This window comes from Salvelinus sp. IW2-2015, unplaced genomic scaffold (assembly GCF_002910315.2).
Source record: "Salvelinus sp. IW2-2015 unplaced genomic scaffold, ASM291031v2 Un_scaffold1277, whole genome shotgun sequence".
NCBI classification, from domain to species: Eukaryota; Metazoa; Chordata; class Actinopteri; order Salmoniformes; family Salmonidae; genus Salvelinus; species Salvelinus sp. IW2-2015.
The window spans coordinates 182,305-193,241 of record NW_019942814.1 but is presented as its reverse complement, the minus strand read 5'-3'; the positions used below and the strand labels follow the sequence as shown (position 1 = coordinate 193,241).

The 10,937-nt window shown below is 42.6% G+C and overlaps 1 long non-coding RNA gene and 1 pseudogene across 1 annotated transcript; one reads left to right on the top strand and one right to left on the bottom strand.

Annotated features, from left to right (window-relative positions):
• Window positions 1-3,128: 3,128 nt before the first annotated feature.
• Window positions 3,129-8,609, top strand: LOC112070294 (uncharacterized). The gene is made up of 3 exons (XR_011475554.1): window positions 3,129-3,277; window positions 4,005-4,066; window positions 8,583-8,609. It is a non-coding gene; the product is annotated as an uncharacterized lncRNA (long non-coding RNA).
• A 940-nt stretch (window positions 8,610-9,549) lies between these two features.
• LOC112070290 (transcription factor BTF3 homolog 4-like) overlaps window positions 9,550-10,937 on the bottom strand; it is a 4,075-nt pseudogene continuing 2,687 nt past the window's right edge.

The following is a 10,937-nucleotide window of genomic DNA, read 5'->3' as shown; positions in this document are numbered from 1 at the left end:
TTTAAAGATGTTTTCAGAAGATGGGCAGGGACTCTGCTGTCCTAGCTTCAGGGGGAAGCTGGTTCCGCCATTGGAGTGCTAGGACAGAGAACAGTTTGGACTGGGGCTGAGCTGGAGCTGCCTTCCTGTACGGGAGGGAGGACCAAGAAACCTGAGGTGGCAGAACAGAGTGCTCGGGTTGGGGTGTAGGGTTTGAACATTGCCCGAAGGTAGGGAGGGGCATTCACAGCTCTGAGTCAATACTTTGTTGAAGCACCTTTGTCTTTCTGGGTAAGTCTAAGAGCTTTCCACGCCTGGATTGTGCAACATTTGCCAATATTTTTTTTTTTAATCCTTTAAGCTCTATCAAATTGGTTGTTGATCATTACTAGACAACCATTTTCAAGTCTTGCCATAGATTTTCAAGTAGGTTTAAGTCCAAACTGTAACTAGGCCACTCAGGAACATTCAGTGTCTTCTTGGTAAGCAACTACAGTGTAGATTTGGCCTTTTGTTTTAGGTTATTGTTCTGCTGAAAGGTGAATTCATCGCCCAGTGTCTGGTGGAAGGCAGACTGAGGCAGGTCTTTCGATAGGATTTTGCCTGTGCTTAGCTCCATTCCGTTTCTTTTTATCCTGAAAAACTCCCCAGTCCTTAACGATTACAAGCATACCCATAACATGACACAGCCATCCCTATGCTTGAAAATATGGAGAGTTGTACTCAGGACAAAAAAGGTGAATTGCTTTGCCACATTATTTGCAGTATTACTTTAGTGCCTTGTTGCAAACAGGATGCATGTTTTGGACTATTTTTATTCTGTACCGGCTTCCTTCTTTTCACTCTGTCATTTAGGTTAATATTGTGGAGTAACTACAATGTTGTTGATCCATCCTCATTTTTCTCCCGTCACAGCCATTAAACTCTGTAGCTGTTTTAAAGTCACCCTTGGCCTCATGGTGAAATCCTTGAGCGGTTTCCGTCATTGTAAATAAGAACATGTTCTTAACTGACTTGCCTAGTTAAAAAAAAAAAGATCTACCAATAGGTGCCCTTTTTCTGCGAGGTATTGGAAAACCTTGGTCTTTGTGGTTGAATAAGCCAAAAAAAACAAAATTTGTGTTTTTTAAGCACATTTTTACTCATGAACGTATTTAAGCTTGCAATAAAAAGGGGTTGAATACTTATTGACTCAAGACATATCAGCTTTTCATTTTTTATAATTTTTAAACTTAAAAAAAAAAATATGATTCCACTTTGACATTATGCGGTATTGTGTGTAGAGGCCAGTGACAAAACAATCGCAATTTAATCCATTTTAAATTCAGGCTGTAACACAACTAAATGTGGAAAAAGACAAGGGGTGTGTATCATTTCTAAAGGCACTGTATCTTACTGAAGAGCTCAGTGAGTTTCAACGTGGCACCGTCATAGGATGCCACCTTTCCAACAAGTCAGTTCATCAAATTTCTGCCCTGCTCGAGCTGTCCCGATCGACTGCATTATTATTATTGTTGTTATTGTGAAGTGGAAATGTCTAGGAGCAACAACGGCTCAGCCACGAAGTGGTAGGCCACACAAGCTCACAGAACGGAACCGAGTGCTGAAGTTCGTAGCACGTAAAAATTGTCTGTCCTCGGTTTCCACACTCACTACCGAGTTCCAAACTGCCTCTGGAAGCAACGTCAGCACAATAACTGTTCGTCGGGAGCTTCATGAAATGGGTTTCCATTGCCGAGCAGCCACACACAAGCCTAAGATCACCATGCGCAATGCCACGTGTCTGCTGGAGTGGTGTAAACCTCTGATTCACGCTTCAACTTCTGTCAGTCCGATGGACAAATCTGGGTTTGGCAGATGACAGGAGAACGCTACCTGTCCCAATGCATAGTGCCAACTGTAAAGTTTGGTGGAGGAGGAATAATGGGGTGGGGTGTTTTTTGTGTGTTTTTTTTTTAACCTTTATTCAACTAGGCAAACCAAACCCGGACGACGCTGGGCCAATTGTGCGCCGCCCTATGGGACTCCCAATCACGTCCGGTTATGATACTGTATCATGGTTCGGGCTAGTCCTCTTAGTTCCAGTGAAGGGAAATCTTAACGCTACAGCATACAATGATATTGTAGATGATTCTGTGCTTCCAACTTTGTGGCAACAGTTTGGGGAAGTTGCTGGTACAGTAACCGAAAAAGGTTGGGAATCACTGAGTGTATCTTAATACCATGTTTCCATCCAACATTTTTATGCCAGTAAAGTTCATGTCGGATAAAAAAAATGTCATGACATGATTGATGGAAGCAGCAAATTTTGTCGGTAAACTTAACAAATATTAGCAAATGTCGACAAAACAAAATATTAGGTGGGATTGAATTTAATTAATAGGTGGGATAATAATACGAGAAACGGCGGTGGAAACGCTTTTATGCGCAAATATTGATATAATCGCCATCATATCAAAGTAAACGTGGAATCATCCGATGACATGTGGTCATCGCACTATAACTCCGGAAATCATGCAGTTTATTAGGTGAAATAAATTGTAAAATAACTTTACAGGATGGTGAAAGTGAAAGGTGATGAGCGAGATGCTGCTTTCCAATAAATATCGAGGGTCTTATTCTGGTGGCACACTCGCCATTTAAAGCAAAAAAAAATTGTGAGAAAACCACCAGTAGAGTTAAATGCGATATAAACCCATTTAACTTGTATTTTTATTCGGTACATGGTTATTTAACCGACAAAGCTATTTCTATGTGCAGTATGTCATCACACACATACTATAATCTGGAGCAACAAGTCAATTTGATCACCAATGGAAACAAATCTCTGGTGGGAAAATGCACAATTTTATGCGGATTTTAGAATGTCGCCAATTGGGTGGAAAACTTGCTTTTCGTGCACAAAAAAAATACAAATGTGATATGGACCACAACAAGACGAAAGCACTAATTTCTCCATATACAACATTGGCACAAACGGTTGATTTCTCTTCAGATACACATTGCAGGCAACTGTAGTACAAATGGCTATAAGTCTGTATGTGTTTAAAGTGATTAAAGCTAATACATTAAATCAATCAATCAAATCCCATCTGCTGAAAATTACACACGCACCAAAACGACCACTGCCTGAAATTCACCCACCCAGAGAAAAGACACGTGTTGAGATTCGCCATCAGCATCAACCGCGTGTTCTCTCTTGCTGCGTGCTAGTTCCTGTTCTGCTGTGAACCTGTGTGGATGAAGGTGCTGTGCCTTAGGACTGATCGATCAAATTACTGACGCTGTCTTTACACAGGTAAATACTTATTCCTTTTTTTTTAACAACTAGAGCTATGGACTACGGCATGTACGACAAAAAGACAACAGCCCTAATACAGTATCCGTTGTTTTCGGTTTGCTTTGAGCACCTAGCCTACTGTGTTTACAATGCTAGCTAGGTAACAGTATCTACGTTGTTACTTAGCTATGGCTTATGCAGTAACATTTAGAAAGCTAGTTAGCTAGCTACCTCGTCAGGAATATGAAATGGTTAACTGGCTAAATGACAGCTAGATAGTTAGCTACAGTTTATGGCTAGCTGAGCCTCAATGTTGACACTACGGGCGTAGCGAACATTACTAACGTTAAATAGGTAACGTTAGTTTGCTAATTTTGGCTCGTTAGTTAACTAGCTTTGTTAATGACATGGTCTAACGTTAACTAGCTAGGTAACTAACTATTCATCTGTGTGTGTTTTGGCTGACAGGCATTTTTTGAAGAGTCAGTCCTTAGGAATGGAACGGCTGATTTTTTAAAAGTGTTTGCAGACTAAAATGGTTGGCTAGTAAACTAGATGGATAGCTCAACTGTCAGATAAAACTCAATTGGTGCCTAGTTTGTAGCCAGGTCCACTAACAGCTTCCGCAGTGGTTCAGGATAAACTTGAAGCCGATTGCATTCATCCAGTAGGCTTGTGTTTTGATTGTCATTTGTTAATTCATGAGAATATTGTCTGACAACTCATCCACGTTCCTCTTTTCCAGATAAAGCCATGAACCAAGAGAAACTAGCCAAACTTCAGGCCCAGGTCCGGATAGGTGGAAAGGTAACTACTATCATCTCGACTGTTAAAATCTACATTTTGTTATGACACAGGCATGACCAAATTGTAGTCCCTTCCATATCTGGTCATGTGCAGGGTTGACGGCAGCAGTTTGGTTTAAGGGCATTGGACTTATCAAAGCAAATGGCAGTCGTGTTTCCTCTGAGCATATTACTCCTATTATGAGCAGATGCTTTGGCCCATCCGGCCTGGCTGTGGGGCCCAGGGCTTTGTCTCTTTCTGTTTGGTAAGGGCCTTGCTGTGTCTCCTCTCCACAGCTAGATGGCGCTGTTGGTGTGGCTCAAATTTAACACCTGCCGACTGTCGATTTTTGTCATTGGCGGCTAACATGCTGACTAGACTGGGCACGTACGTGCGCAATCGTGCATGTGTTGGTTTTTGTCCACCCACGCCAGACATAATCAGGATACACATGTTGAAATATCAAAACAAACTCTTAATCAACAATATTAATTTGGGGACAGGTCGAAAAGCATCAAACATTTATGGAAATTTAGCTAGTTAGCTTGCTGTTGCTAGCTCATTTGTCCTGGGATATAAACATTGGGTTGTTATTTTACCTGAAATGCACAAGGTCCTCTACTCTGACAATTCATCCACAAATAAAAGAGTCAACCAAATATTTTTCTAGTCATCTCTCCTCCTTCCAGGCTTCTTCTTTGGACTTTATATGGTGGTTGACAACAAACTTTTAAGGTGCATCACCACCAACTGGACTGGCGCGTGAACCTTAGTGTGTCTTTCAATCACCCACGTGGGTATTTGCTCCTAAAAAAAACAATGAGGAGATGGGAGAGGCGGGACTTGCAGCGTGTGAAGCGTCACAAATAGAACCAAGTTCTGCTTTAGTGCCTGGCTACGCAGACGCTCGTGAGCAGTGTGGATGCAATGATTGAATAATGTATTTTGCCACGCGAACGTGACGTGAGCGGTGTGGTCAGCATGTTAGGTGTATTTCACCAGCCACGTTAGCGGTGTGGTCAGCATGTTGGGTGTATTTCACCAGCCACGTTAGCGGTGTGGTCAGCATGTTAGGTGTATTTCACCAGCCACGTTAGCGGTGTGGTCAACATGTTGGGTGTGTTTCACCAGCCACGTTAGCGGTGTGGTCAGCATGTTGGATGTGTTTCACCAGCCACGTTAGCGGTGTTGGTCAGCATGTTGGGTGTGTTTTCACCAGCCACGTTAGCGGTGTGGTCAGCATGTTGGGTGTGTTTCACCAGCCACGTTAGCGGTGTGGTCAGCATGTTGGGTGTGTTTCACCAGCCACGTTAGCGGTGTGGCAACATGTTGGGTGTGTTTCACCAGCCACGTTAGCGTGTGGTCGCAGTTGGGTGTGTTTCACCAGCCACGTTAGCGGTGTGGTCAGCATGTTGGGTGTGTTTCACCAGCCACGTTAGCGGTGTGGTCAGCATGTTGGGTGTGTTTCACCAGCCACGTTTGCGTGTGGTCAGCATGTTGGGTGTGTTTCACCAGCCACGTAGCGGTGTGTCAGCATGTTGGGTGTGTTTCACCAGCCACGTTAGCGGTGTGGTCAGCATGTTGGGTGTGTTTCACCAGCCACGTTAGCGGTGTGGTCAGCATGTTGGGTGTGTTTCACCAGCCACGTTAGCGGTGTGGTCAGCATGTTGGGTGTGTTTCACCAGCCACGTTAGCGGTGTGGTCAGCATGTTGGCTGTGTTTCACCAGCCACGTTAGCGGTGTGGTCAACATGTTGGGTGTGTTTCACCAGCCACGTTAGCGGTGTGGTCAGGGCGTCAGTGTGAGTATTTCACTCGTATTTGTGAATACAAATAATGAAGTATGATCATATTTATAGTAACATACATGCTGCAGTAGCTGTTTTCAAAGTATTTCTGCCATTTTTTAAATATTTATTCTATAGCTGGTAAATTAATCGCACAAAGTCAAAGAACTACAAATCCATATTTAACCTTTTATTTAACAAGGCAAGTCAGTTAAGAACATTCTTATTTAATTCTTATTTACAATGACGGCCTACGATATAGCCTATTCCACCTCACGCTGAAACACTGCCTGGCTGTGAGCACCTGAAGAGCTGAGTGAAAGATTTGTTTTTAGAAGCACACATGCAAAACATTGGTCTAATTTACTTGAAACAAAAGTCTACTGGAGTGAGACATTGTCCTTGTGTTTCTTGGATGTTTACGTTTATTTTGTTCACAAGTGTTTTGTTTTTTCAATGTTTTGAGTTTCAATTGCTAGAGAAGAGAAGATGATGCAGCTATTCGTCAGCATTGTGTTACCATGGTAACCTCCCACCCTTAAAGGGGCAGGTGAAAAATTGTCATCTGTGATATTTTGGTACAAAAGCCTCAGGTCACAAAATTATATGGAATTAAACCATAGACCACATTACTACTTAATAGTAATACGTTAATTGTTTTCTAAACACTACAGAGCATGCTCATCTTTTTATTACATTTTTTTATTTAGCCGGGGGAAATGTTGTAATCTGCCTGACACAGTGGCTGGTAGGGCATGAAATGTACTTTTTGTTCCGACTGTTGGCACTCAGCATATCACTAACATGTTGATTACTTTAAGTTAGACTAGTACATCCATTGTACTGGCTTGAGATAGAAAATAAGTGAATAAATATTTGGGTGAAGACCAAAATACTTGATACGTTTCCCTGGGTGCTGAGTCCAAACCAATGTGCAGGAGATTCGATCTGTTGTGTGTTGCATTCTAATATGTAGTTCTGTGTTTTCATCGGTCACCTCCATTCCTATTCATGGTTTGCACTACAATGCACAAGCAGGTCTCTTCTTTTTATTGGTGTCCTTTAGTAGTGGTTTATTTGCAGCAATTTGACCATGAAGGCCTGACTCACACAGTCTCCTCTGAACAGTTGATGTTGAGATGTCTGTCTTTATTACATTTTTTATTTAACCTTTATTTAACCAGGTAGGCCAGCTGAGAAGTTCTCATTTACAACTATGACCTGGCCAAGATAAAGCAGAGCAGTGCGACACAAACAACAACACAGAGTTACACATGGAATAAACAAACGTACAGTCAATAACACAATAGAAAAATCTGTATACAGTGTGTGCAAATGGTGTGAGGAGGTAAGGCAATAAATAGGCCAATAGTAGCTAAGTAATTACAGTTTAGCAAATTAACACTGGAGTGATAGATGAGCAGATGATGATGTGCAAGTAGAGATACTGGTGTGCAAAAGAGCAGAAAAGTAAATTAAAACAATATGGGGATGAGGTAGGTAGATTGGGTGGGCTATTTACAGATGGGCTATGTACAGCTGCAGCGATCGGTTAGTCTGTTACTTGAACTCTGTGAAGCATTTATTTGGGCTGCAATTTCTGAGGCTGGTAACTCTAATGAACTTATCCTCTGCAGCAGAGGTAACTCTGGGTCTTCCTTTCCTGTGGCGGTCCTCATGAGAGCCAGTTTCATCATAGCCCTGATGATTTTTGCGACTGCACTCGAAGAAACGTTCAAAGTTCTTGTCATTTCTCTTTGCTTATTTGAGCTGTTCTTGCTATAATATGGACTTGGTCTTTTACCAAATAAGGCTATCTTCTGTATACCACCCCTACCTTGTCACAACACAACCGATTGGCTCAAAAGCATTAAGAAGCAAAGAAATTCCACAAATTAACTTTAAACAAGGCACACCTGTCAATTGAAATGCATTCCAGGTTGACTACCTCATGAAGCTGGTTGAGAGAATGCCAAGAGTGCAAAGCTGTCATCAAGGCAAAGGGTGGCTACTTTGAAGAATCTCAAAAAAAAAAATATATATTTCGATTTTACACTTCATTTAACACTATTTCATAGTTGTGACGTCGTCACTATTATTCTACAATGTAGAAAATAGTGAAAGTGAAGAAAAACCCTTGAATGAGTAGGTGTTCAAACCTTTTGACTCGTACTATATACATATTTTATTATTTTCCACCAACCCTACCACCCCTCCCCTAATTGGAGTAAACTAATAAACAATAACACTTAGGCTTCTACTTCCAGCTTATAGATACTATATACATTTCACGGACATATTCTGCTATTTTAGTTCTGTCCTTCCTCAACCGCTAATCACTTTCTGATGTCCATCCATTTTGGATTTCTATTTGCCATATATTTTTAACTGTGCTGTTTCACATTTTACGGTTACAGTCTATTTTACATTGTTTATCTTGTTATTAGTCCCATCCTTCAGCTCCATTCAACCCCTCCCATCGATCTCTTAGCACCATCCATTTTGGATTTCTATTTGCCATATTTTTAACGGTGTTGTAATGTTTTCTAAAGTTCTGAACCTTTTCTATTCGTATAGTTTCTACAGATTTTAAATACTATATTATTTTTTTTGTTGCTAAAAGTATTATATGATTGACTTATCAAATCACCCAGTAGTGCTATCTGCAGTTAGGTCCAGGTAAATGTTTGTACTTTGTCCCACAGGAATAAAACAAGCACATGTTGATCTTTACCTGTTTGTCGTCCTCAGGGAACAGCTCGTAGGAAGAAGGACATGTTGACCTTTACCTGTTTGTCGTCCTCAGGGAACAGCTCGTAACTGAAATATCAGCCTTTCCTATGAGAATGACACATCTCTGCAGCACTCCACCATCAGGCCTTTATGGTAGAGTGGCCAGACGGAAGCCACTCCTCAGTAAAAGGCACATGACAGCCCGCTTGGAGTTTGCCAAAAGGCACTAAAGACTCTCAAACCATGAGAAACAAGATTCTCTGGTCTGGTGAAACCAAGATTGAACTCTTTGGCCTGAATGCCAAACGTCACGTCTGGAGGAAACCTGGCACCATCCCTACAGTGAAGCATGGTGGTGGCAGCATCATGTTGTGGGGATGTTTTTCAGTGGTAGGGACTGGGAGACTAGTCAGGATCGAGGGAAAGATGAACTGAGCAAAGTACAAAGGATCCTTGATGAAACCTGCTCCAGAGCGCTCAGGACCTCAGACTGTAGTGAAGGTTCACCATCCAACAGGACAACAACCCTAAGCACACAGCCAAGACAACGCAGGAGTGGCTTCGGGACAAGTCTCTGAATGTCCTTGAGTAGCCCAGCCAGAGCCTGGACTTGAACCCGATCGAATATCTCTGGAGAGACCTGAAAATAGCTGTGCAGCGACGCTCCCCCATCCAACCTGACAGCTTGAGAGGTCTGCAGAGAAGAATGGGAGAAACTCCCCAAATACAGGTGTGCCAAGCTTGTAGCGTCATACCCAAGAAGAATCGAGGCTGTAATCGCTGCCAAAGGTGCTTCAACAAGTACAGAGTAAAGGGTCAGAATACTTATGTAAATGTGATAATTCAGCTTTTTTTTAAATACTTAGCTACAATTTCTAAAAACATGTTTTTGCTTTGTCATTATGGGGTGTTCTGTATAAATTCATGAGGGGAAAAAAACAGTCTGTAACTTAACAAAAATACAGAGAGAAATCAAGGGGTCTGAATACATTCCTAATGCGTGTACACACTACACCCACCTTGGCGTGGGAACTGCTCTGCCAGTTTGCGAAGGCTGGTGAAGCTGTCTGCCCCCAGCTGGCTGAGGATGCCTGGCAGCATCTCTGTCAGCTGTTTGTTCTCTGCATGGCCGTGATAGCAAACGTGTTGGCAGACAGAGAGGCCTGCACCTTGGGGTTGTTGAAGTGGATCACTGTGCCATCGTCCTTTATCATGTTCACCTGGGAGGGGGGGGATAAGACCAGGGTTTAGCACAGCATTCTTTCCTGTATAATGTATAACATTCAGCACGACAATGTTTCGGGAACGTTCAGATAGAAATATGCTATGAAGAACAAATCATGCCTTTCTGACATGTAGAACATTCACATCAGCTCTATTAGAGGAATTTCTATGGCAACTGAAAGGGCCCAGATTGGATTGGATTGAAAAAGGTGTCAGTGTAACAGTTTAACTTTAGTCCATCCCCTCGCCCCGACCGGGGCGCGAACCAGGGACCCTCTGCACACATCAACAACAGTCACCCACGAAGCATCGTTACCCATCGCTCCACTACTTCAAGGTCTCAGAGCGATTGACGTCACCGACTGAAAGGCTATTAGCGCGCACCACCGCTAACTAGCTAGCCATTTCACATCCGTTACATCAGCAATATGACTACAATTTTACCGTAGATTTTCACAGGACACGCTGTCTACCCATCTAATCATTTCAGAGAACAAGCGGTTGTTGAACCCTATCCCGAGACTTTCAGATCTACATTTGGTGCCAAGGCAGGGGAGAGGCCAAGTGTTGATTTAGTTGACATGCTCAGTGTGAAGATGGTCAACTTAGTTTCTCCTTTAAAAAAATTAATAAAATGTTGATTGGAATGACTTGCCTCCTCAATACCAGCGATGTTGTTCACTGCCAGTTTCTTCAAGGAACTCTGGAGTTTCTTGTCGTCGGCTGTTGCCGTTCTGTGAACCACCTTCTTCTTCCTACGAGCTGTTCCCTGAGGACAACAAACAGGTAAAGGTCAACATGTTTCTTCTTCCTACGAGCTGTACCCTGAGGACGACAAACAGGTAAAGGTCAACATGTCCTTCTTCCTACGAGCTGTTCCCTGAGGACGACAAACAGATAAAGGTCAACATGTCCTTCTTCCTACGAGCTGTTCCCTGAGGACAACAAACAGATAAAGGTCAACATGTCCTTCTTCCTACGAGCTGTTCCCTGAGGACAACAAACAGGTAAAGGTCAACATGTTTCTTCTTCCTACGAGCTGTTCCCTGAGGACGACAAACAGGTAAAGGTCAACATGTCCTTCTTCCTACGAGCTGTTCCCTGAGGACGCACAAACAGGTAAAGGTCAACATGTCCTTCTTCCGACGA